This window comes from Protopterus annectens, chromosome 5.part0, assembly GCF_019279795.1.
Source record: "Protopterus annectens isolate FY-2018-M chromosome 5.part0, PAN1.0, whole genome shotgun sequence".
NCBI lineage: Eukaryota > Metazoa > Chordata > Ceratodontiformes > Protopteridae > Protopterus > Protopterus annectens.
In genome coordinates this window covers 1,366,402,088-1,366,411,096 of record NC_056735.1, presented here as the reverse complement: position 1 = coordinate 1,366,411,096, position 9,009 = coordinate 1,366,402,088, and positions in this window count along the sequence as shown.

Below are 9,009 nucleotides of genomic sequence, written 5' to 3'. Positions count from 1 at the left end.
TAAAAATGTTGCCAATAATATAGGGGAATATGGGCAGTCATTACCCCAAAAGGATAGCAATAGCATGTAACTCCCCAAGTCGATATACTACAAACCCCCTACTAGAAGTGTTTATTTACATAAACTGGTCCCTTAACCAATAATATATATATATATATATATATATATATATATATATATATATATATATATATATATATTCAAAAGGATTATGACAGAAAAATAATACTGCCAGGTATAATATTCAAAACAATTGGAATAGCTAGTCTTATATTGAATGCAGTAAATATATACTGCAACCTTGATGGGTCCTTATTGAATGAATCAACTTGGTGTGAATAAATGTTCAGATGAATGTCCAACAATAGTTGTCCAAAAAGTAAACAGTTACTGTATACTTTACTGCCACTCCGTTGACCACAACGGCCCAAAATATGTATCTTTGGCTGGGAAAGTCCCAAAATGGCAGATGCCAAGGTTATATGGTGCAACAATATAAAAAATGCAAAAATAGCACAATAGTCCTAGTTTAAGATGTGATAAGATGTAAATGCCAATGCAACCACCTCGGTTGTATCATTAACCACACAATGTCCGAACAAGGGCCGATACAAAATGGGAACATCTGAATTGACGTGATGATAGTTGCCCATAAAATTATAACGTTGTTGCTCACATAAAAGTCTTGAAGAGCCATATTAAGAAATGAGTGGATCCAAAGGGCAATCGAGATAAACTAGACCATAATATAAAAAGGTCTGTTTACCTTACCAAAGCTGTTGTATAAACGCCAGTCCAGGGATGTCCTTGGGGCTTGGTACCAGAAAAAAATATGTACATCCAAATGTAGACTAATTGAGCTGCTATTGTTCCAAAAAAAACTGAAGCTGGTCATAAAAAATGAGCAAATATAAAATCCAGCAGATATATACGAACAAGATAACCATGGTGCTACAGCCAACAGCAGAGAGAACACAAACCTGGAAACAAATGAAGCCTCTGCAAGTACGGCAGCTGCAAGGACTCAAGACAAAACCAATTCCAAAAGAAAAAATAGACCAGCAGCTGTAGCATCAAGATTACTTTAATCTGATGGTAGTACAAACTACATATCAATCAGATAGAATTAGTGCACAAACCGGTTTCGGCAAATGGTAATTTTACTATTTCTGATTTCACTAAGATGCTCTCCCACCTTGAATTTTACAGGATGTGATGTTTGCCCCACATAAAATGCCGAGCAATGGCATGTGGCCAAATATATAACCCAGTGAGATTGGCAGCTGGCATAAAATGATATATCAAAGACCTGGCTGGTGTTCTGACTACTGAATGTTTTGGATTTGACAAACCTGGAACAATAGGAACAATGTCCACAGGGAAAACAGCCAACTAACCTGTCGCCTAGAAGGGTTGTTTGTGAAAATGGCACGTCAGACAAGAGATACTTATAATGATTGAAATAGGAGCCTAAATTTTTACCTTTTTTGAAAGTGAAAGAACATCTAGTTGGTAACATGGCAGATAACGTTCGGTCAGCCAACAACATATTCCAGTGGTGACTGACACTATAAATCAATTAATCTGTATTTCTGCCGTATGTAGTTATAAAATGGATGGCGGAACCATCCCTATGTTTTTTGTCTTTATATTGGAGGAGTTTCTTCCTGGCCAAACCATCCACTGTATTGGAAGCCCGATATACAAAATCTGCACCATAGCCCCTATCTTTAAATCTCATAATCAGATCGTGTTTGTATGTGTTGTAAGTTTCTTCCTCAGAACAGATACATTTGCCATGGATAAACTGAGATTTCGGAATATTTTGACAAATGTGAGGGGGATGAAAGCTGGTGGCGTGGAGGAGGAAATTATATTGGGGAAATTTCCGGTGAACCTGAGTAGATAGAGTGTTATCAATATTTTTACTTATACTAACATCCAAAAAAATGATGTTATTGAGATCATAATTTACCGTAAATTCAATACACCATCTATTTTCATTGAGGTAGTTTACAAACTCATGTAAATATTCAGCATTCGACCTCCACACCAACCACCAATCATCCAGGTACCATCTTCAAATGTCTATCTCATCAAGGTAAAGACTGTATAACGGATCATAAATAATCTGCTCTTCAGCATAAGCCATGAATAAATCAGTGTAGATTGCCGCAAAAGAAGCGCCCATGGCTGTTCCCTTGTTCTGAAGGAAACATTCACCTTGATAGAAATGGACATTTTTGGTGAGAACATGTTCACAAAGGATAATAAGGAAAGTGTTGAAACCAGGTTGGTAGAGTTCAGATTTACATACCCAGTGTTCTAGGGCATCTATACCAACCCAATGTGGTATGTTTGTATATAGTGCTTTAACATCTAATGTACAGAGCAACCAACCTGGTTCCAACCGTGTATCCGAAATTAACCTCAGGAATTCTGTGGTATCCTGTATTTGGGCACGTACACATTTGAGAAGGAGCTTCAGTTGTCTGGTTAGGAAAATAGAGAGTGGTTCCATTAAAGAATTTCTACCTGAGACAATGGGTCTTCCAGGGGGGTTGGTAGCATTTTTATGTATTTTGGGCAAAAAGTATATATATTGATGTGTCGGTTCATTCATTGTAAGGTGTTGTAAAGTACTTTGTGAGATTATCCCTTCATCACTTGCTGATAATAAAAATTCATCAATTTGTTTCTTGAAGAGTGGAGTAGAATCAATAGTCAAATGTGAATAATACCGGCCATCCAAAAGTTGTTTTTTTGCCTCACTATCATATTGGGTCCAATCTTGGACCACAACAGCACCCCCTTTATCAGCCATCGATATGACCAGCTGATGGTTGTTTGCCATTCGTGAAATCACCTCCATTTCTGCCCTGGATATGTTGTTTGGTTTCACCCTGGTTTCTATGGCATGAAAGTGTAGCTCTTTTAGTATTGATTTCTAAAATAAAGAGACAGTGTGATGCATTTGTGGCATAAAAGTCGAGCTATGATATCTGAACTCCTGTTGTGTATCTGTGGTTTCTCTACCATGAAAAAACATTTTTAGGTTCAAATTTCTACAAAATCTCAACACATCATCCACAAAACTGTCCTCGGACACAAAGAAATCAGCGATGAATGAAAGGCCTTTATTAAGTATTTTGGTCTCAGCTTCAGTAAGGGTACAGGAAGAAACATTAAAAACATTTATTGTTTCACGATAATAATTTTCAGCAATGTCTGCATGTCGTCTACCCTGTTGATGTTTCCTCCCTCCCTCCCCATCTGCGTTTGGTCCTAAAGGGACACTGTTGTTGGTGCGTTTGTGAGCTGGTGAGCCTGTAGGACCAGAGATATCTGGTTCATAACTGGAAGGGGAATCATTCCCAGTGATATCAGGACCAGAGACTGATGATTTTTTGAGGATGGAACATGGCCGTTTTCTCTTGGCCATATTTCGTGGTTGCTGTGAAAATCGTACCCTCTTGGTTTTGTCCTTGTTAAAAGGATCACCTCTTTCATAGTCTGCCAAGTCTCTGAGGAATTTCTTCCTCTTCCTTTCTTTTAATTGTTCCTCCAGTTTTAATAAATCAGTACTTAATTCTTTGAAACAAAAAGTATATTCAGGTTGGCCCTCAAACCTAATAAGTTCTTCCCCCAGCTTGGTGACATTAATAATTTCTGAACCAATGGTCCGTTCAAAATGTGCAGTTAAAATCTGAACAAATTCCATAGTGGCTTTATGTTGGGCATCAGCCCATGCTTGGAGCAAAAGGTCTCAGGGTTGCTTACTAAGGGTTGTGTATAAATCCTAAGCCCTCTGGAGGTAATATTCTTGGCCATATAGGCCTTGAATAATTTGTAATGCCAGACATTGCTACGCAATGTCCACATACCTTTATTCAGTTTAGAAAACAATACTTCACAGTTGTCCTCGGGGGGTAAAGAAAATGCCCCTAACTCCCCTGAAATGCCTGGACCTAGGCCAAATATAGCAAGGTCATCATGCTCAGAGGCTAAGTTTCGTAAAAACTGAGAAATTTCCATTTTTGTTGAAAACCAACTAAAATATATAAGGCACACAAAGACAATAATAAATGATTGAAAATTTGACAAATAATATGTTTTAAGCGATAAAGTTGCTATCACAAGTACCCAAAACAAATTTGTAGGGTCAGGCAAGTAGTCCAAAATAAATGGGTAACAAAAAGGTTAACACAAAAAGTTTTTACCAAATAACAGGAAAAAGACCATATCAGCCAAAGATTGGTTGATAAATTGCACCACATTCATAAATCAGCATACCATAATGCCACTCTTGCAATATCCAGTAATTCCCACATCAACAACTGATGATTTTATGCTGCAAAGAAAGTTAGACAATAGCAGCCTATAATAAAACTATTGCTGTGTCTATACCTATTATAAAGCTGAGTCTAATCCTGCCTATAATGCCAAGTGACAATTACTTGCAGGAACCTCTGTGTGGTCACAGAATAGTAAGGTGTGCTAAATATTTGGAGGCTGTCAACAAAATTGGAAAAAACGAATAAAAAATGTTGCCAATAATATAGGGGAGTATGGACAGTCATTACCCCCAAAAGAATAGCAATAGCATGTAACTCCCCCAGTCGATATACTACAAAACCCCATACCAGAAGTGTTTATTTGCATAAATTGATCCCTTAACCAATAATATATATATATATATATATATATATATATATATATATAAGGATAATGACAGAAAAATAATACTGCCAGGTATAATATTCAAAACAATTGGAATAGCTAGTCTTATACTGAATGTAAAACAAATTGGCCGATGTCAAGACCAAACTAACATTGCATTCTGATGCAATCGCTTATAACATCCAAATGTCTGTACGTAGAAAACACGTGCGTTAACCAACCATTTGCAGAAAATAAACAGTTGGCTCTAAATATCAAACATCTCATAGATTGCTCCCTCGTGATGGACAACCAAAGATAGAGAACACAAAAAATAAAAATTGCAACTTATTAGTCGTCTAATCTTGTATTAAGTACAAACCAAGATGTCCGATATCAAGCCTTAACTAACATGTATTTAGACCACACATTCCATGCTGTGTATATGGAAAAACATATGTTACCCATTTATACTGATATTTATAAATGATAAACATTTGACCATTAATCCAAATTTAAATTGAATGCCAAAATACAATTTAAAAATCCAAGTCAGACCATATAGATAAATATATCATGTACATCAGTAAATATATACTGCAACCTTGATGGGTCCTTGTTGAATGAATCAACTTGGTGTGAGTAAATGTCCAGATGAAGGTCTAACAATAGTTGTCCAAAAAGTAAACAGTTACTGCATACTTTACTGCCACTCCGTCGACCACAATGGCCCAAAATATGTATCTTCGGCTAGGAAAGTCCCAAAATGGCAAATGCCAATGTTATATGGTGTAACAATATAAAAAATGCAAAAATAACACAATAGTCCTAGTTTAAGATGTGATAAGATGTAAACGCTAATACAACCACCTCGGTTATATCATTAACCACACAATGTCCGAACAAGGGCCGATGCAAAATGGGAACATCTGAATTGACGTGAAGATAGTTGCCCATAAAATTTTAACGTTGTTGCCCACATAAAAGTCTTGAGGAGCCACATTAAGAAATGAGTGGCTCCAAAGGGTAATTGAGGTAAGCTAGACCATAATATAAGAAGGACTGTTTACCTTACCAAAGCTGTTGTATAAATGCCAGTCCACGGATGTCCTTGGGGCTTGGTAACCAGAAAAAAATATGTACATCCAAATGTAGACTAATTCAGCTGTTAGTGTTCCAAAATACTGAAGTTGATCATAAAAAATGAGCAAATATAAAATCCAGCAGATATATACGAACAAGATAACCCTGGTGCTACAGGCCAACAGCAGAGAGAATGCAAACCTGGAAACAAATGAAGCCTCTGCAAGTACAGCAGCTGCAAGGACTCAAGACAAAACCAATTCCAAAAGAAAAAAATAGACCAGCAGCTGTAGCATCAAGATTACTTTAATCTGATGGTAGTACAAACTACATATCAATCAGATAGAATAAGTGCACAAACCGGTTTCGGCAAATGGTTACAGTGCCTTCCTCAGTGTGAAATAAGTAGAATGTAATGCACTCCTTATATAGTATTAATTCAATCAATCAAAACCAATAATTATAAATGCTCATTAAGTCCGGGAGGGAATATTCCCCTGAGTTTAATAATCCATTTCTTCTCTTTTTTGTTCAAAATATCATGCCAGCCCATTGTATTGGATCTTGATGCTCTAATTTTATCAATAATAATAAAATTGAAGGAAGCACTTGGATGTAGAACAGTATGCTTAGAATTCCTACCTGAGATGATGGGTCTTCCAGGGGGGTTGGTAGCATCTTTATGTATTTTGGGCAAAAAACGACTGGGTTATATACATGGCCACATGCCATTGCTCAGCATTTTATGTGGGGAAAACCTCACGTCCTGTTAAATTCAGGGTGGGGGAGCATCTTAGTGAAATCAGACATAGTAAAATTACCGATGCATTATTTAAACATAAGGTCATGTCTGTTAAATCTGGTTGACTTCTTTGATACGGTCACCAAAGCCATGGATGAAGGGAAGATGGTGAACACTGCTTACCTTGACCTGGCCAGGGCCTTCGATACTATTCCCTCTTGGGCATAGTAGACAAACTCTTTCAACTAGGTATCAGTCCATATGTTATCAGATGGGTAGCAAACTGGCTCACTGATAGAACCCGCGTAATCAAAATAGGGGAAGCCACCACAAGCAGTAGACCGGTAACAAGTGGCGTACTACAGGGATTGTTCTTCTGGCCTCATTTATTTGGGATATACTTCTCTGAGGTGCAGGCCAAAACCAGTGGGCTATGCCTGACCAAGTTTGTAGATGACTGCAAGCTGGGCATGGTCATCAATTCTCCAAGTGATGTGGACATCCTCCAAGAGGGTCTCACCCAAACAAATGACTGGTGCTAGAAACATGACCTCAAGCTGAATGCCAAAAAAATGCATCAATATCCCCTTTGGGGATGTCCTCACATATTATCACATTAAAAACAATGTCCTACGCACACAGTCAGTAATGAGGGATTTGGTCACCCAGGTTGATACAACCTGACTTTTGACCACCATGTTGCTTCCATTGTACAGAAAACTTTCTATATCTTGCACCTCATAAGTAAGGGTATCTCATCCAGGGACAAGGAGGTCATAACATCCCTGTATTCATCCCTTATAAGGCCAGATATTGAGTACAATGCCCTCACTTCAGCAGGTACCTTGCAAAACACATGCAGCAGCTGAAGCGACCACAGATGCTCCTCACCAGAAGAATCCAGGGCCTCAAACATCTACCCTACACAGATAGGCTAAAAGCCCTGTCCCTCTACTCAGTTTCATACAGACTTCTCAGAGGTGACCTCTATCTGGCATACAAAGCAATCCCAGACCCCACCTTGATGGGGCTACTGCATATCTACAAGTCAAGCTCCACTTGAGTATCCCACACTCGTGACCTCAACCTGGTCTTTGACATCAATAGAAGTTGTTGGTGGGACACTCCCCCATCTGTGGAATAGACTCCTTCTCCATGTCAAACAGATTACCTCATTGTCCCTTTTCAAGCACAACCTGGATAACTGGATGGGAAACAGAAAATACACCCCTGGGATTTCACCTGTGTCCCTGCTGGACAGGGGCTTTAGGTGCCGACTTGCCTAAACATGGACTAAACTCTTGGCTAGGCTTACAAGGGCCTCAGGGCCAATAGCCTCGTAACTTCCTATGATCCCATGATCCTATGGAGACCTTTACCTGTATTTCTCAGATCTTTTCTCTTCAGATCTTTTTTCTTTGGACTTTTTTCTCTGTAGACTTCTCTACTTCTCTTTGGTTTCCCTTTAACTTCTCCCTTTCCTTTTCTCTACTCTACTGCCTGGTGAAGCTGAACCTGGCTTAAGATTATAAGACATGATTTGAAACCTGGCCTAAGATTATAAGACATGGTTTGAGAGGAAGAAGACCCTGTCTGAGTGGGGAGCAAGCTTTTCAAAATAAGTTTCTCTTTCCTACCTTGAATGGGCGTGGATCCAAATGAAACACTGATATACAGGTCAGCTTCTAGATGGGCAGAACCTAAACAATATACACACATACAGAGTGCGGGTCTTCAGGTGGAATTTTATGTCTACATGCTAAACACTTCTTAAATATTTGTGGTTTCTCTGAAATTAGAACTGCACTAAGAAACAAGTATTCAGAAAAAATTACAAAGTTATATACTATTACTATTATTGAAAAGACCATTACACAGAAAAGAGTCCTAATAGCTAACCTATCTCTAATAACTATCTAATAGGTTCATAGGTTCATATTTAGATACTAGGCTATCTGCCCTAGGGCATTTATAAGCCTAGCCAGAGTGTATTTGGCTTTCACCTCCCTATTAGATTAGCCTACTGTGCCTCTGTATAGTAGGTCACAGAAGGTAGCCCTTTAAGATTAGTTTACTGTGCCTTTGTCAAGCAGGGACACAGAAGAAATCCCAGGGGTGAATTTGTGATTTCCCATCCACGCGTCCAGATTTTGCTTGAAGAGGGTCAGCGAGGGGCTATGTCTAACATGAATTGGGATTCTTTTCCAGAGTGAGGGGAGCCTCTGGGAAATGAATCTGTCCCTCCAGCATGTCCTATTTATTTTTGTGCTGAGGTTTAAGTCCCTGGAGCGTGTAGCTCTAAGGGTTTTTGGATTTTTTGAGGTGGAGCATGTCCATTAATTCTCAGTTAAACATGGCTTTTTATGTCAGGCATAGATCGCCTCTGAGTAGGCAGTAAGCAACTGAGTAGAGCTGGAGTTTCTTTAGTCGAGCTGCATAGGACATCTGTTTGTGGCCCATGATCCTCTTGGTGAGGTACTTTTGGGGTCTCTCCAGTTGCTGCAGGTGTCGGGTAAGGTACATCC